General features: G+C 37.3%; 1 protein-coding gene across 4 annotated transcripts in view; it reads left to right on the top strand.

Annotated features, from left to right (window-relative positions):
- The window catches only part of LOC126267040 (uncharacterized), a 162258-nt gene that overhangs the window by 77534 nt on the left and 66167 nt on the right, over window positions 1-18557 (top strand). The window contains exon 4 of one of the 4 annotated variants that reach the window (XM_049971850.1): window positions 4081-12448. The exons of the other annotated variants lie outside the window; for them this stretch is intronic. The gene's annotated coding sequence lies outside the window, so the exon portion shown is untranslated. The remainder of the gene's footprint in view (window positions 1-4080; window positions 12449-18557) is intronic. 4 annotated transcript variants of the gene reach the window in all.

Raw genomic sequence — 18557 nt, 5'->3', positions numbered from 1 at the left:
GTTGTATGCGACCTTTATTGTTGAACAGAAGTTCTGTCATCAAGTTGCATCTGATCAGCCATGGAGAACAGAAAAGGAAAAGTTACACACTAGATCAGAAAGTAAAATTCATATAAGAGGTGGATGCTAATCCACACAAAACAAGATGTGAAATCGCTTCAAATTTAGGAATTGCCTGTACCATGCTATGTACAGTCATCAGCTTAAGAAATAGTATTTTGAACGAGTTTTAAAAACTGGGTGCAAAATCAACAAAATACACCTGTCAGTAAGGAGGTAGATTTGGAAAAGCAAATTTTTACACGGTTCCAGCAAAAACAGACTGCAGTTCTATCATTGGCGACTAGCTGAAAGCAAAGGCGATAGTTTGAGCTAGAGGTATGAACATCACAACATTTCAGGATTTTATCAGGATTGTCACATGGATTTAAAGACCATCATGGAATCACAGGGAGAAAAATTCCCAGCAAATTGAAAGCTTCATGGAGCAACACTGGATTGATGAGATTATGCTGGATATCTTGAGGAGGATTATTAACATCAAATCATCTACAAATGTGGTGAGACTGGTCTGATCTGCAGTTTGCTTCCTAGTGAAAAGTTGACTGAAAAGTTTGACGCCATGGAGGGAAGAGAAATAAAATTCACGTGACAGTTCTTCTTGCCATGGATGCAGATTCATCTGACAAACTTCCCATACTTGTGGTAGGAAAATCTAAGGATCTAAGGTGTTTCAGAGGTGTAAAGATGAAACCTATGAATACAAACCCAATAAAAATTCTCGGATGATTATGATTTTAATAGGTTAGTGGTTAAAAAAACTGGTTATTAGAATGAAAAGAAAAGGTGACCCTCTGTCTTATGGATCGATGTTCAGCACATCCACCCCAAGTAGTTTTGAAAAATGTTTAGTAGAATTTTTGCCTCCAAACTACGTCAGTGTACAGATGTTTCATTTGGGCATTATTGCAAATTTCAAAGTGTGTTATAGGAAAAAAAAGATTCAACATTTGATAGCATTGACTGAGAAGGAAATTAAATCTCTCCATTAACTTATTACGAGCCATGGAATTTTGGCTGCCTGGCAGCTGGTGTCATCCTTCTCCGTCAACTGCTTCTGTAATGCTGGTGCTTAACTGGGAGAGATTACTGCTGCTGGTGCTGCTGCTGCTGCTGCTGATGATGATGATGTCTGATAATGACCTAGCTCTACTAAAGGATGCAGGTTTCGACAGTTTTGTACATTTTGATGGTAATCTCACAATGTGCACAGAACTACTGTATGGGAGGATTATTGCTGATGTGTGGGAACATTGCAGTGATGATTAAGAAAGTGGACCAGCTTCAAGTTAGTTATGGAGACGGAAGATAATGACTTGAACCTTGAAACACTTAAACTGAATGAAGTGTTAAGTGCTGTTTTGGTGTGAGCAGGCATTACAGCAGTTCGAGTAAATGTAGTGAAAACATTATGAAATCATATTAATGAAATTTTGCAAAATGAGGTGTACTTGCGTAATGCACTAAAAGTGAAACAAGCCAAGTTATCCAGTTTCTTTGAAGAAGGATCAAGTTCAAAATAATGTATTTTCTGTTTAACACTATATCTTCATTTGTACAGTACAAAGTCCCAAATTACAATACAGTACCTAAAGCAGGACCAAATAATAATTTTTCTTTTAATACTGTATTCTAGCCTTGTTGTTGGTAAAATTTACGTATTTAGGCCCATTGTATGTTTCCAGTGAAAACTCCGATTTGTATTACTGTATCTATATCTGAGTTCAAAGTAACTCTGAGCTAAAAGTACTCTTTCCTCTCTCCTCTTCCCCTGATAAACGTATAAATCAGTTTCAACTGTAAATATTTTTTTAGTGTATGAAAATGGCAGTGTGCATATGTAGTTATGTTCTTCTTAGCTTTGTTAAAATAACTGATTCCATAAAGACTTCTTTCTTGTGTTGTCTTTTAATTCCTGACTTAGATACCTATGTTGGTATAGCACAGCTTTCTTATATGTACATTTTCTGTTTACTGAGCTTAATTTTTACCCCTTATTTCTAGATTGTAGGTCTTTGTTGCTTACTTAGTTGTTTATGGACTATTCTTTTCTACAAGGTGTACAACTTTGCTTCTGAAATTTTTTTCTCCAAAATTTTGAGGCTTTAATGAAACAAATTGGTTACATATGTATCATTCAAAGTATTTTCCATCGCTGGCCACTCCTTTCTCCTATCTTTTGGGCAGTGTACGCATACGTCGAAAAAATTGTTCGTCTTTTGAAGCGATCCATGAATTGATCCAATTTGGGACTTGACACATTTTGAACTGGCTTGTTGTGTGCCTCCCACTAATTATGCCAATTCTTCTTGAGTTTGACGCGAGTCTTCACTCAGAAATGTCCGCACATCTGGAATCTTCGAAAACATTCTCTCTTCCACTACTATGACGTTAAAATCACTGTTCTTGAAGCATTGAATCCACTCATGACATGTTCTTTCACTAATGGCGTCCTTACTGTATGTACTCGAGGTCATTCAATGAGACTCAGCCGCTGCTTTCTTCATATTGAAACAAAACAGTAACACCTGCCACAAATGACGAGAATTAGGCTCGTAAACTGACATTTTCAATCAAGAACAACTTTATGATGCAGACATAAATTGACCAATGTTTGAATGGGGTTATGTTGACAGAGGTCCAAGCTAACTGCCTAACGCCCACGATCCATTTCTTTCGACTGCTACTTACCATTGTCACCACGTATCAGCAAATGGCGGAAGCAAACCTTGTATTTAGTGTTGTCATCAGAATCTTTCTGCACATTAGTCATTTGAAGGAATCTTGTTGTTTGAAGAACCTGAGCAGTAATTTGTCAATGTGAAGTGCCTCACAAACAAAAAATCTTGTGTTTTTAAGAAATCAAAATTGGTTGGCACTTGATGAAAGTACGAAGTTGTGTGAAACTTGCTTTATTTGTCTGTCCTTCATTTAAATATGAACACTGCTTCACATTCATTCTTATTTGTATTGATTAAAGAAATACACAGACAAGTTCTCATCTAAAACTGTATTTGGAACAGAGTAATTAGTTAGTTCCATTTGCACTTCAGTAGTGTTTGATAAATATTGTCGAAATGAACTTAACTTTAATTGTAATGATTCCAGTCTTCAAAGAAGTTCAAATAGATGAGTAAAAATAATTAATGGTGTAACATGTATGTACAAAAGAAGAGTTGATAGGTATTTCAGCTTGTGATTTACATGTAAAAGGTTGAAACCGGTCTCAGTGACTTACTGAAGAGCACAGCTCTTCACTGACACTTAAATTGGATGGTGCAGTGAAAGCATACTCAGGATAAATTTTCTGAAGAAATACAACAAAATTATGGTCCAGTCCTATATTTTCTTTCATTTTTGGAACTTTTGAGATTAACCTTTTAGTTCTTTCAACAATCACACTTGTCTCTTTCCAGTCACAGAGCTGCAGCCTTGCTTGATCATTCTTCTGTCTCTAATAAATTAATTTTTGACTGGACAGTTTTATGTGCTATAATAATAGCAGACTTGTCATATGTGCAAATAATTGGTTATGACTGAAAATCTGTAATGCCATTCTCTCTCACATTAAAGGTCAACAGTAATTGACTTTAAAATATTGAACACTCAAAATAACCATTTCAGTACTATCCAATTCTATACCTTCCTCTGTCACCGAGGTTACACATTCTAGTGCTGTGGCACTAGACTCATAAATAGCATATTCAAATTCTGGTGTTGAAAGATCATTGCTACTATTTGGCTGACAAGAATAGGAGAACTGGTTTAGAACTCCTCATCAGTAATATTTGCTCTAGTATCCTGGTCTGAATTCCAAATATCTCTAATGGCTCAAGAAAGGGGCATGTGACATTGTTTCACATTACCCCTCTGGCATTTTAGCTATCTTGTCAGAAATGAGCCCTTAACAATTTCAGTTATTGCTTACACTATTTGATGGTAGTACTTACTCCACACTTATTCCATTTTCGATTAGTTCTTATCATTCTAATACTTCTAAAATGAAATATTTTATTTCAGCACGCTGTCAGATGGGTACTGTTGTCTAGAAACAAAACAGTTCGTATCAAGCATTGGAGACAACTTTGCCATGACTTGAAGACATGAAATTGCTTCTTTATTCCATTACCTAAATTCATGAAGTCTACCGTAGTTGAATATAATAACCATGACACTGAATTTTTACTCTCAAGAACTGAGGAGTTAACCATAACTCATTATTACCCTGCAGCAATATTTTTTTGAATTGATGTATTTGAAAACACACTTTAGACAATTTAATTAGATTTTGTCACTTGTGCAGATGTGGAATTCAGAACAGTGAAAGCAATCAGAATTTTTGTAGTGCTAACTAAAATACGGCATTTTCTCCTTATTCTTGAAATGCAAAAAAAATTAGTTTCTTATGAATTGATGTGCACCAATCAAAGTGCAAGAAATTTAGAGCTAAGAACTTGTCACAGTGCAGTGGTAAGAAATGCAACTTTTTCGTAAGAATACTTCATTTGATTGAGAAGATAATAAAATAATGAATATGAAGTTAAAATTGCTCCTCAGTAAAACACAAGAGATAATTTTTAGTTACAAATAAACTGCTTCCACTACACAACCTGAAAAATATTAAAAACAGAGTGTGAAATTATTTGTGCACTCAGCGAGTGGCCAAAATCTGTTTTGTCACATAGTACTTCAGAAACTATTACATTTGGTAGTAGCTATACCAGGCCATTATGTAACAAATAGGGAGGATATATGAAGATAGTCAGAATTTGATAAGGGAAAAAGTGGGAAATGGTAAGAGTGTGAAGAACACAAAATACACTTACTTAGGGTTGATACCATATATCGTAGGATCTGATAACACAGTAACAATGTAGGTGATGTATACAAACAACTGAAAATTTCTTTAAATGTTTGTACAGGTAGAGAGATGAACCAGGAACTCAGGTAGTTCAAAATGAAGTCGATGATATTCTGAAAGTAAGGAAACATGAGTTGTACTTTGTAAATCCATTAGAGATACAAACAGAGGAAAGTCATCTGTAGATACTGAGACAATAAAATGTTTAAAGCTGGAAGAACATTTATACAAAATAAAGTAGCAAAATAATATGCAGAATAAAGAAGACGATTCCACAAACCTGCAACAATTCTGCAGTTCATTATATTTCACAATATAAGACACAAAACATAAAGGTTATAGACCCACCAGCTCCTCCTCAATAAATTTGCAGGATAATACATTTGTATTGTTGATAAACAAACAAAAATGCACAAACGTATGTATCCAAATTGCAGAATAACCACAGAAGATGCTTTATAACTAAAATCGAAATGTGTCTGGTGTAACTCTTTTTAATTAAATTGCAATGAGCTTAAGACAGATAAGTAATAGTAACATGGAATTTGTGTTATATTTCCAAAAATTATTAACAGCTATGAGAAGAAAAAATAAATCTTAATCAAGAAAAGGAATAAGCAGTTTACTTGTTAATATGGTACAGTGAATCATATACAAGTTATGCATTTCGAATGTGACAGGGAAATCAGGGAAATTTGGAAAACACTGGAAAAATCTTATTTTTGTCTCGGATGAAATGGTCTGTTTACTGAGATGTCATGTATTGTCGCTGGCTGGATTTAGCTGAGTATGTGCACTGCTTCCCTACTCCCTCGTTATTTCCTTCTCCCCTTCCTACCATTCCCCTCATTGCTGCCACCCCTTCTTGCTGTTAGCCTAGCAGCTGCCAGTGAGAGGCAGTGAGGAATGGTTTCTTTGGATCTGATTCTCGAGAGACTGTTGACGCAGCAGCTAGAGACAGCGGTCATGTGTGCAAGAGTTATCTGAGTGATTATGTGAAAGTGTTTGTCCTCTTGTTTTCTGACAAAGACTGTGGCTGAAAACTTAGTGGCGAGAGAGACTGTCTTTCTGTGTGTCTGTCTGCAGCTCGGTGATCATGGTGAGTTCTTACCTGTCATCATTAGTAAGGATTTTTTGGAGTATTTGTGCAAGTTATCTGTTGCATGGATTGATCACCATGGTTTCCTTTCATCAACATGGTGTCTGTGACACATGGATAGCTGGCCACGTGAGTGGACTTTGACAGACCAAAACTGCAGGCCATTTCTGCAGGTGCCTCTAACTGATTGGGCGTGCCAATCTGAAGCCCGCAGGATTTAGCCCCATCGATCTGCCTGCAGGCCGGGTCTGTTTGTGTGTGGCATAATGTGGCGGATTTTTGTGGTTTATTCATGGACCCAGGACTGTGGTGCTCCTCACAACTTCAGGAATTGTGACTGTCTCACCCCAAGTACATTGTACAGTATGGCGTTTATAGGTATTTTATTTATTGCAGTGTATTTTGGCACTTTAAAAGTAGTTCATATATTAGGTAGTATGGATGATAAGAAGAAGAAAATAGTGACAGTCATTGGCAGTTTGTATGCTATGTACTCTTTTTTTCTCGAAATAAAAATCGCATAATACCTGAAAATGAAATCATGTGGCATTGATGGCCAGGAGGCCCCATCCAGGGAAGTTTGGCCACCGGGTTGCAAGTCTTCATTCAGGTGAAGCTTCATTGGGCTACTTGCGTTTTTTTGTCAACTTAAGTCCTTATTCGTCCTTGAGCTCAAAAATTGTCAGGGAAAACTGCTGAAACCTGTTTGGAAATCAGGGAATTTCCCCTTGGGGAAACTTGTGGCAACCCTGATTATAGAATGGACCAGTTTTACTGTTTTGTATGGGATTCATAAATTTTAAGAAAGCTTGTGACTTACTTTCAAGAAAAGTTGTATTAAACATATTGAGAAGCAAAAACTGATTAACCAGTGTTGTTGTGCTAGAGATTATATCAATCTGAACTGTAGCTTCCAAGAGACTTCAGCGGGATACTGGGAAATCCAGAATTGAAAGAGTCGTCAAGTGAGGAGATCCCCTTTTTAACAGAATTATTCAGTAATCCTAGAGAAAGTTTTCAGGTGCTTGAACTGAGGAAATTAGGAAAAAAATGTGTGTTAGTGGGATATATCTGAAGCACCTTTCCTGGAGACCTAATGCTGTTTGCCTCTAGTGCAGGTAAACCTCAACATTTAGTAGAAGAATTTGAGCTATTAAATTTGAAGCTAGACCTGAAAATCATTTACAATAAGATTAAATAATATGTAACTAATATGCTATTAGACAGACATTCTCCCAGAAATTCTCGACATGTTTGATGCATCGCCAACCAAGAATGTTAGTCTCATTGAGAAATGGAGTGATAGTTATTGTGAAAAATATACTGGTCCATTGTTGTATGTGGATGCACAAAAGTTCAGAAGATTTCTATTCCCTTACAGAATGATTTTCATTGTACAGAAAAGACTTCTGCAGTTTTATGGACAAATAACACAAATGGTTGACTGAGGAGTAATGACAAAAATCTTTCACACTATAAATGGGAACAGAAAGGCCAAATTACATTGGTTGGACAGCACCCAGAAGGATCTGGAGGAAGTCACTTGTGACTCTATGCCAACGACAAGGACAACTACAGAAGACAGATCTGCTGTCGTAAGTTCATCCCCAAACAAGTAACAGAAATAAATCCAGTCCAAAAATAAACTAGTAACGAAGATCCATTGTGGCAGGATGGAGTTTTATGAAGATAGGAACGAGAATAATACTGAAGTTAGCCAGTGGTTCTATGGGCTCTTTCAATGGCCAAACCAAATAATATTAGAATAATAATAATAACAACAACAACAATAATAATACGGCGAAACTCAGAAGAGGCAGAAATACACTGTCAGAAAATTGCAAAGTCATGAAGTGCTTCTACTCATCAGAACCTCAAAAGTGTGGGTACCAAAAGTGCATGTACTAGTAAGAATAACTTAGACACAAAGATAACAAAACCAAGACCAGCTGATCAGAGATTATTTATTGTAAGGACAACATGTTAAGTGAAATGGAGCTCTAAGAAATTTAGAAAACTTCTGAAACAGAAGTAAAACAACCTGCTTTGGCATCAAACACCTGGAGTCACTGAACAACTTGAGTCATAAGAAAACTTACAAATAATGTGGATTAAGAAGAGGAACAATAAGTAATTGATGACACACTGACTTCAAGATAACAAAATCTGAAAGAAAATTGTTGCCCTATGTCATCTTATGCAGAGAGAAGACAGCACCCAACTTCAATAACTTTCTTCAAAAAACAACTGGCTACACTGAGGTAGTCTGTCCTTGCAACTGTCCAAATAATAAAAATCAAATAAATAAACCAACTCACTCACAGTACAGCAATATTATTAACAGAACTTTGCATCTGCATCAGAGACTGCCAGAAAATCAACTGAGAAATAAAAAGTCAAATGTTTGGCTGTAACTTAAAAGCAAAGACTGCAGATTTGAGCCAAGCAACTAGAACATGGAAGAGCATAAACTGAGTAACAAGAAGAAGAAGAGGGCATTCCCAATAAAGTTTTGGGTGAGTACAAGAAAATCAAAGCCACTTAGGGAATTATTAAGCAACAAATAATTGCAATGAATAGGAAAATCAAAAGATAAGAAGCCATGATCATCCAGTACAGGCAAAATCAAACTCTCAGATTCAATCAGAGGACTCTCTACCAGAGTAAGAATCAGCTACCAGAAACAAAAATTGAAAAACTGGAAAAAAGGGCAACAACCCAGTTCTGGAAAGATGTATAGAAAACTGAGAGAGACTACAATAAAACTGCTGAATGGATAAAGGACTTCAGGAATACATTTTCTTAAGAACAGACTGTAACAGCTGGAGATAACACCTCAAATGATCAAACAAAAAAGTGAAGAAAGTCAAAACTGGATGTCCCCTGTACAGCAGTGAACCAAAAGTTCTTTTTCAGTCAATCTAGGTCATTCGTAGATTTATTTTCTGGATTTTCAGTTATCCAGAATATTTTTTTTCAATCAGGAACTGGTCTTTTCCAACTGGTATGTTGTTTTCTTTCAGAAAATCCTGAATTCCGTCAGCTATGATTACTGTCAGCAACTTCAACGTGATGAATGGGCATGTTTTTGGCCTGTAATTTCTGGAATTGCGCCTGCAGCTGTATCCTTCTTTATTTAATACATTTTCCAGTTGTTAGCCATTCACGGATATTTCCTGTCTTCAGCATTAAGTTAAGGGGTTAGCCCATTTTCAGTTGTAGACTGGACAGGTACTTGAGGCAGAAATCATGCAGTTGGATCATAAAGCACCTGGAAATCATCGGGTCAGCTAAGTCGTCAGAAGTTATGCATTATTCAACATCAAGAGGTGTGTTTCCATGGGGGCCTCGCTGTCCCCACTGCTGTTCATCATTGCCTTGATCCCAATGTCAATCATCTGACAGAAAATAAATCTGGACTACCAAACAGTGAAAAATTGTCAGAATATATCCTTCCTGCTGTACGTAGGTGAACTAAAGCTCTACAGAAAATCTGAAATTAAAATCTAGTCTCTGATGAATACAGTCTGAATCTTCTGCCATAACATTAGCATTGAATTTGGCCTGGGTAAAAGAAAAGATCAAAATCTCTTAAAGTGAAGGCATCAAAATGCCAAATGGACAAGCCATAAAGTGCCACCAGCCAGAAGACTGCAAATGCCTATACATTCAGGAGTTGTGTAAGGTCAAGCATAGGCATGTAGAAAGTATGGTCTGGAAAGAGTAAACTCAAGAGGTTGGAAAAAGTTTGAAAAGCAAGATGAATAGCAGCAATATCGTCAAGGTAACCAAATCAGTACTTGGTTCATATGTCAGATATACCTACTGCAGGTGCTGTTACTTGGACACAAGTAGAGTTAGATATTATGGACAGGAAAACAAGAACACTCATGAAAATTCACCATTCACTTGATCCTTACAGTGACATCAGCAGCCTATAGTTGCCCAGAAAAGCAGATGCTGAAGAACTGTGCAGATGAAGCAGATGGGAAGAAGAGAAGCATGTGTGGCAGACTGTGTGAAAGATATCGAGAATCACCTGTTATTGAAGTCAGTGACAAAAGGCTTCTCAAAGTAAAGCAAACAAAGAATCATTACTGGAAAGCTGTGCTCAAGTGCTTAACAGTCTGTGCAGTAAAGCTTAGCATGGGCAGATTTTGGAGTAGATCAAAGACAAAAAATGGATAAAGAAAAGATCTGGTCTTGGCTGATCAACAGATTCTGTTTTTTTTTGCTGTTCAGGAACAAGCCGTCAGAACTAACATCACCAAAGTCGTAATCAAGAAATCAGCAAAAGAATGACATTTTGTGGCAGTGTTCTCTGTAGCAATGCTTCATTGCAGAGAGTGCTCCATGGTGATGTGTTTCAGAGGAAGCAGTTTACCATATCTTGTGCTGTTGCAAGAGGATCATTCAGACTGATCACAAGCAGAGGCCACAATGTTGTGACATGAATGATCTATGGGAACTTACACCAAATTTATCACCTGCTAGTGGTGGGAAACTGGTGGGATCAGAAGCCAGAAAAAGTTGTCAAAAACAAATATACCAAATTACAATGGAGCCTCAGACAAATCGAATGCTGGAACATGACACACCAGACATCACAACAATGGAGGAAGTGTGGATCATTGACATTGCCCTTCTAGATGATAGCAGAATCGGTGAGAAACAACTTTTAAAACTTTCCAGGCACAAAGACTTGAAAGTCAAACTGCAGCAACTTTGGTGTGAAACAGGAAAATGATTTCATTGGTTCTTGGCACATTAGTAATAGTGCCAAAAGAGATTAGTCGGCATTTGAAAACAATTATATTATATTAATAAAATATTATAAAATATTCATCTGCTAAAAATTGCTGGATATAAGGTCTGCCTATTATGCAGACTGTTTTTTCATTTAGACCCAAACACATTGCAACACTTTCGAGCCACCTTCATTGGGCTTTCTGTATTTAAATCAGTAAAATTTGAAATGAATTGATGATTAATTTGCGAGAATTAAGCATAAAACGGTTTTTGTTTATTGTCATTACCTTAATTTTACATTATAAGATTATACAGAACCCTCTGTACCTTCTTGTGTACTGGTAGCTTGTTGTCTGCAACTATGTTATGGCATTCATGAATTGTCCACTGATCCATCACACAATCCTAGATGTTTAGGAAGTGTCGTACTATTGCTATAATATGAAATTAAGTGTGGTGATCTCATTAGTCATGTTTACTGTTGCAATAGGATGAACAGTAAAAGGAAGAAACTGTAGAATAAGAACGCAAGGCGCTTTTCGTAAACAAAATAATTTTAAAAAGTATACTGCTGATGTGTCCAAAACAGAAGGTTCATTACAATATCTACTTCAAATTCTGGGAAGCTGTGGGAGAGACGTGAAAACAAAGAAATGGAACATGGAACAGCTTCCAGGAAAAGGTTATAATGAAAATGTAATGGAGATGTCCAGGCAATGTAGCTAGGGGAATGGGTGACAGGTGAACAAGGGAAGTTCTTTGCCAGTTTCCAAGAGATAGGAAAAGACAGAGATATCCTTTAGAAACCTGGTACATGAAATTAGAAAACAACTGTGTATGAACAAGGTAATCAAATGTAGACTAGATAAAGCTGTTAAACAACCTTAATGTATTGGGAGTGTTCCACATTATGGAGGAAGATGACACTAATCAAATCTTTACTTCTAGATTTCATCATAGAACAGGGGAGAATTGAATAATGGCAACACCTTAAAATTTTTCAGGGTCTTGTAAAATAACTATGCTAAAAAGATAAGGAAGTCATTTATATACTTCTGGTGAGACAAATCAGTGAGATTAGTGCTTGTTTAGCAAAAATGCTGCATAAATAATGATCAAAGGTGAAATACTCACTTTTGTTTTAGATCTGCACTTGATAACTACTAGAGTATGGGCTACATTCTTGGCTGGCCTCACAGGTATAAAAGAACTCAATACACTAATGACTATTTAGAATGAATGAAAGCTGTTCTACCCAGGAGGAAGGAAAAAAATATGTACACATACATATGAATACTTATCTGAGAGAAAATCATACAGTTAAAGAATAAATATTTTTGAACCATCTAAAGAAAGGATTGCTTCTGGAACAATGTGAATGTTTCACTGGCTCAATTCAAGATATTGTGGTTTATTAACTGCCATTGTAATTATGTTAGGAAGAATATCTGTTGGTTTGTCCAATGTTTCTGGGGAGGAAACTTCGTTTGCAAATATTCTGCAACAGAATCTTGGGGGCACAGCTTGTGATTCTTACTTTTTTTTTACTACTGCTCCTTTGCAATGCCAAGGAAAGTCTTGTACTGCTGCACACCAGATTCAGAAACAGACTACTTCAGGATTGTGGAAAGACAGTCTTGAATCTTTGGGCATTAGGAGCTGTTTGACAACTAAAGAACGTAAGTCAGTATGTTCAACATCTATGCATGTTAATGTATGTAAACTGTAGTTGTGGGACTTCAGTAACTGTAGTACCTTCCTTTGTATAGGTAGCAAACTTTGAATATATTATTACAGACAGAAATGTGATGTAAGTAAGGTTTTTAAATAGTTAGTATGTTGTAGCTCATTGTTTACCACTAGTTAATCTTGTTGTCTCACAGGTTTATGACACTAAACTCTTAAAAGCAGCATTATTACTTAACAAAACATAATAATACTTCAACTCATTGACATATGTATACTGTGCAGTTGCTTTATAATTACTGCATATGAAGCCATATGTTAACAGTATCAAATTAAATAGCTGGAAAATTCAAGAAGCATCTGTCTCTATGAAGATAGATGGCTGCTCACCGAATGGCAGAGGCATTGGTCAGTAGATGGGGATACAGAAAAAGATAAAAAAATCTGCTTTCAGACAAAGTATGCACACACACACACACACACAAAACACGACACCCCCCCCCCCCCCCCCCCCGCCCCCAAATCACCACCACTCAAAAGAATCCTACGTACCCGCTTACTTATCTATCTTACCACTCAGCACAATATTTTAAATGTAGACTACTCTAGTCTGTATATTAAAAACAAAGATTCCAAGACTTACCAAGCGGGAAAGCGCCGGCAGACAGGCACATGAACAAAACACACAAACAGAATTACTAGCTTTCGCAACCGATGGTTGCTTCTTCAGGAAGGAGAGGGAAAGACGAAAGGATGTGGGTTTTAAGGGAGAGGGTAAGGAGTCATTCCAATCCCGGGAGTGGAAAGACTTCCCTTAAGGGAAAAAAAGGACAGGTGTACACTCGCGCACACACACACACTGCTTGTGTCTGTGTATGTGCGGATGGATATATATCTGTGCGTGCGTGCGTGCGTGCGTGTGCGTTTGTACACCTGTCCTTTTTTTTTTCCCCTAAGGGAAGTCTTTCCGCTCCCGGGATTGGAATGACTCCTTACCCTCTCCCTTAAAACCCACATCCTTTCGTCTTTCCCTCTCCTTCCTCAAGAAGCAACCATAGGTTGCGAAAGCTGGTAATTCTGTGTGTGTGTTTTGTTCATGTGCCTGTCTGCCGGCGCTTTCCCGCTTGGTAAGTCTTGGAATCTTTGTTTTTAATATATTTTTCACATGTGGAAGTTTCTTTCTATTTTATTTACATCATCACTACTCTAGTCTGTGTTACACAGCAACTACATTATTGAAAGTGGGGAAAAAAGCCCATAATAACAGACTCTTGTCCTGTCCAACCTTCCACAATATGTTTTCAGGTGCCTTTTTCAAATTGATTTTGGCACATTCCTTTTATAAATCTGGGAATTAATTAGTCATTGAGAGCAAAAATGTAGGAGTCTGCAAAGTAGTATTTGCAATCAACATTTAAGTAAAATGATGCGGCAGGATGTATGCAGAGGTAATTCCTCCTAGACCTGAGTAAAAGTGACAGAGTCCTGAATGTGGACAATTTTTGTTAACAGAATTATACAATAATATACTGCTGTGTTGAAGGTCCTGAAAGGTGGATAATTATGTTTACATATGTCTTAGGCATAAAGTTGTTTAGATTCTTTAAGGGAGAATTTTTGTCTCATACCTCAATTGAAATAAGATACATTTACATATCAGTAAAAGAATTGTTTCGGTTTTCTCTGAGGAAACTAGCATCTCACCTTATTCTTTAGAGTTTATTAAAACACTGGTAATCAACAAAAACCTTGGCATTTAATGGTACTTAGCAGTTCAGAAGTTTTCACAATACCTACCAGAGTTAAATGGTCATCCAATGATTCATTTCTTTTAAAGAAAGATGAGAAACATAAATAATCCTCATTCTATTTTAACTATGTCTGCTGACTTATTCATCTGTGCCATGTGCAAAACTTATTACTGGATTGACAGAGGGAGTAGTAGTTTAGACATCCTAGTTTACGTTCACTGTTGTACAGCCTAGTATTCCACTATCAATACTTGCTCTTAATAAATCTCGTTAGGGGAATGAATACATTGTTTCTTTTGCCTGTAGCACATTTCCATTTGAAACATGTTTTTCTCTTTGATTAATACTTTTATCTAAAGTAGTTGTTGTTGTTGTTTGTGGCGGCGGCGGCGGTGGTGGTGGTGGTGGTGGTGGTGGTGGTGGTGGTGGTGGTGGTGGTGGTGGTGGCGGCGGTGGCGGCGGCGGCGGCGGCGGCGGTTGTTATCTTCAGTCCAAAGACTGGTTTGATGCAGCTCCCCACGCTACTGTCTTGTGCTTGCCTCTTCATCTTTGAATAACTACTGCAACTTATATCCTAATGAATCTGATAACTGTATTCATCTGTTGGTCTCCCTATATGATTCATGGAGTTAATATATTCCAACCGATTGTGCCATAACAAAGATGCACAGATGATTTGCAATTTCCTTGTTCAATATTTTCAATACAAAACAACAGTCTGTAACATGGATTTTCAGCTTTTGTATCAGTTACCAGTGGCCACTCACCAAATTCCACAATTTCATTCTTGTTAAATCTGATTTTTGGCTGCTGCTCCCCATAACAATATTTTTCTCAAACCATGTGCATATAATGTATCCTCCAGTTGACGAGGTTCCTGTACCCCATTTACTAACGCATTTAACTCGAGTGGTCCAATACCATCTGTTGTACTGGGTGAAATAACTCATTAGTACAGTGTCAGGTTCTTAACTTTACTCCTGTAGAAGGCAGAGGTCATACTGTAACACCTACAAAGTATTTGATCACTTGATTATGAACAACACGAAATTCGTAGCTCTTGTTATAACAGATTTCCACAGGTGAGTATTTATTACTGTTAGTGAGCATTAATGTATCACATGCTACAGAAAAAGATACTAGTCCCCTCTCACACAATACAATTGACAATAAAAATTTATGCTGATTTTTGCCTAATACAACTATTGCAGTGCAAACTCAGTGGAGAGACAATGTTGTCATCTTCAGTGATTGCAGAGTGACTCAGTGGTGCTGTGCTCATACATAAGCAAGCGTACTGATGGCGTGGCGTATGGAAACTTTTCTAGGCATGTCTATGATGACTCCACTCATTTGTCACTGCATCTGGCAACAACTAACCTTGATTGTGGCTTCATTGTGAGATACCAATCTCGCCTTGGCATCTCACTCTTTGGATGACACCTCATCTTTAGTGTAGACAACTGAATTACCTTCTATCTGAACAAGAATTTTGAATTTCTCCGGTGCTTTAAATAATGGAATCTACCCCTTATATAAAGTAATATGTTTTGATGCAGCACTATAAGCGAGTCAAACATTATCAAAATTAGTAGCCTCTTAAAACTTGAGGTTTTGGTTCTTGACTTTCTCTCGACAAATTGAACATCCTTGCATTGCATTAAGCCTTATAATGACCTTTTTGCTGACAATAATAGCTCTCAACATTCTTCTTAATTGACAACTTTTGCCGTGATTGCATTGCAAACACTGACTTATATGTTTTGTTTCTGTGGTCTCTGACAAATGTTAGCCTTCTTGCAGTAATCTTGTTATTAAGGCAACAAAAGTTAGCCTGCTTTTGTTACAGTAGTACTAAGACACAGCAAGTGAGCCATATTTCCATCTACAACTTTGTCAGTCTCAGCCATATCTGCCAATGGTTCTGGTTCAGTGCACATAGGATGAAGGGACTGATGTCCTCGCATTTTGATCCCTTTAACTCCCAACAACCAACCAACCAACCCAATGGTTGACCATGATCTGCAAGAGACTATTCTAATACTTCAACCTTACTAATATGTTGCACAGTATTTATCACTGAGATATTTTTGAATGAAAAAACTTTATTTCTTATTGCTGATCAAGACTTATTATAAGCCAGTTCCATATACTATTTGCTCAAGCACACAACATAAGTTTGCAGCTGGTCAAATTCCATACCAGATAAAATAAAAGCATTGTTTTTACATTAATCGCATTCCATAAGTTCTGTACATATGTCTCTTCAATTGCCCATGCTTTACTTCCATCAACAGCATCCAGCAATTTCTTCTGTGCAAAAGATAATTTCCATTTGATATTTTCATGAATGAAAATTACTTCTGTGAAATTTCTGGATGCTGAAAAACTTCATTCGACACAGTTTTCACCGTTTTTTCACCTGACAGGAGAAAAGCCCTCAATGCAATTGAACCCATTTCAGAGGCTACCCCTGTAACCCAATATGATTTACTAGGCCCATAACTGTTGGATGGACTGTAATGAAGTGAAAATAGCTTATATTAAGAATTTTATTTTTCCAGTAAATGGACACTTAAACACAAGACATGGAACATACAAAAGTAGATAAAATGCACTAAAATGCTGCATACATTCATATTGTCTTCAAAGATAATTGGTGCAACAGAGTACATAACAATCAGCTTATTATTTCCGTGCAGACTCATTCTCACTACATATACATTTCTCTGTGTCTATCTTCTATAGGTCCTGCATGATATTCATGGCTAATCCTGTAAATATAAAGGTGTCCTTCCATCCCTTTCCATTTTTGTTAAAGATTAAATAACCCCACATATGAAATGTTGTTGTTGTCTTCAGTCCTGAGACTGGTTTGATGCAGCTCTCCATGCTACTCTATCCTGTGCAAGCTGCTTCATCTCCCAGTACCTACTGCAACCTACATCCTTCTGAATCTGCTTAGTGTACTCATCTCTCGGTCTCCCTCTACGATTTTTACCCTCCACGCTGCCCTCCAATGCTAAATTTGTGATCCCTTGATGCCTCAAAACATGTCCTACCAACCGATCCCTTCTTCTAGTCAAGTTGTGCCACAAACTTCTCTTCTCCCCAATCCTATTCAATACCTCCTCATTAGTTACGTGATCTATCCACCTTATCTTCAGTATTCTTCTGTAGCACCACATTTCGAAAGCTTCTATTCTCTTCTTGTCCAAACTAGTTATCGTCCATGTTTCACTTCCATACATGGCTAAACTCCAAACAAATACTTTCAGAAACGACTTCCTGATACATAAATCTATATTTGATGTTAACAAATTTCTCTTCTTCAGAAACGCTTTCCTTGCCATTGCCAGTCTACATTTTATATCCTCTCTACTTCGACCATCATCAGTTATTTTACTTCCTAAATAGCAAAACTCCTTTACTACTTTAAGTGTCTCATTTCCTAATCTAATTCCCTCAGCATCACCCGATTTAATTTGACTACATTCCATTATCCTCGTTTTGCTTTTGTTAATGTTCATCTTATATCCTCCTTTAAAGACACTGTCCATTCCGTTCAACTGCTCTTCCAAGTCCTTTGCCGTCTCTGACAGAATTACAATGTCATCGGCGAACCTCAAAGTTTTTACTTCGTCTCCATGAATTTTAATACCTACTCCAAATTTTTCTTTTGTTTCCTTTACTGCTTGCTCAATATACAGATTGAATAACATCGGGGAGAGGCTACAACCCTGTCTCACTCCTTTCCCAACCACTGCTTCCCTTTCATGCCCCTCGACTCTTATTACTGCCATCTGGTTTCTGTACAAATTATAAATAGCCTTTCGCTCCCTGTATTTTACCCCTGCCACCTTTAGAATTTGAAAAAGAGTATTCCAGTCAACATTGTCAAAAGCTTTCTCTAAGTCTACAAATGCTAGAAACGTAGGTTTGCCTTTTCTTAATCTTTCTTCTAAGATAAGTCGTAAGGTCAGTATTGTGTTCCAACATTTCGACGGAATCCAAACTGATCCTCCCCGAGGTCTGCATCTACCAGTTTTTCCATTCGTCTGTAAAGAATTCGCGTTAGTATTTTGCAGCCGTGGCTTATTAAACTGATAGTTCGGTAATTTTCACATCTGTCAGCACCTGCTTTCTTTGGGATTGGAATTATTATATTCTTCTTGAAGTCTGAGGGTATTTCGCCTGTCTCATACATCTTGCTCACCAGCTGGTAGAGTTTTGTCATGACTGGCTCTCCCAAGGCCGTCAGTAGTTCTAATGGAATGTTGTCTACTCCGGGGGCCTTGTTTCGACTCAGGTCTTTCAGTGCTCTGTCAAACTCTTCACGCAGTATCGTATC

The sequence above is a fragment of the Schistocerca gregaria genome, chromosome 4, assembly GCF_023897955.1.
Source record: "Schistocerca gregaria isolate iqSchGreg1 chromosome 4, iqSchGreg1.2, whole genome shotgun sequence".
Classification (NCBI taxonomy): domain Eukaryota; kingdom Metazoa; phylum Arthropoda; class Insecta; order Orthoptera; family Acrididae; genus Schistocerca; species Schistocerca gregaria.
This window is presented reverse-complemented; position numbering and strand designations above follow the sequence as displayed.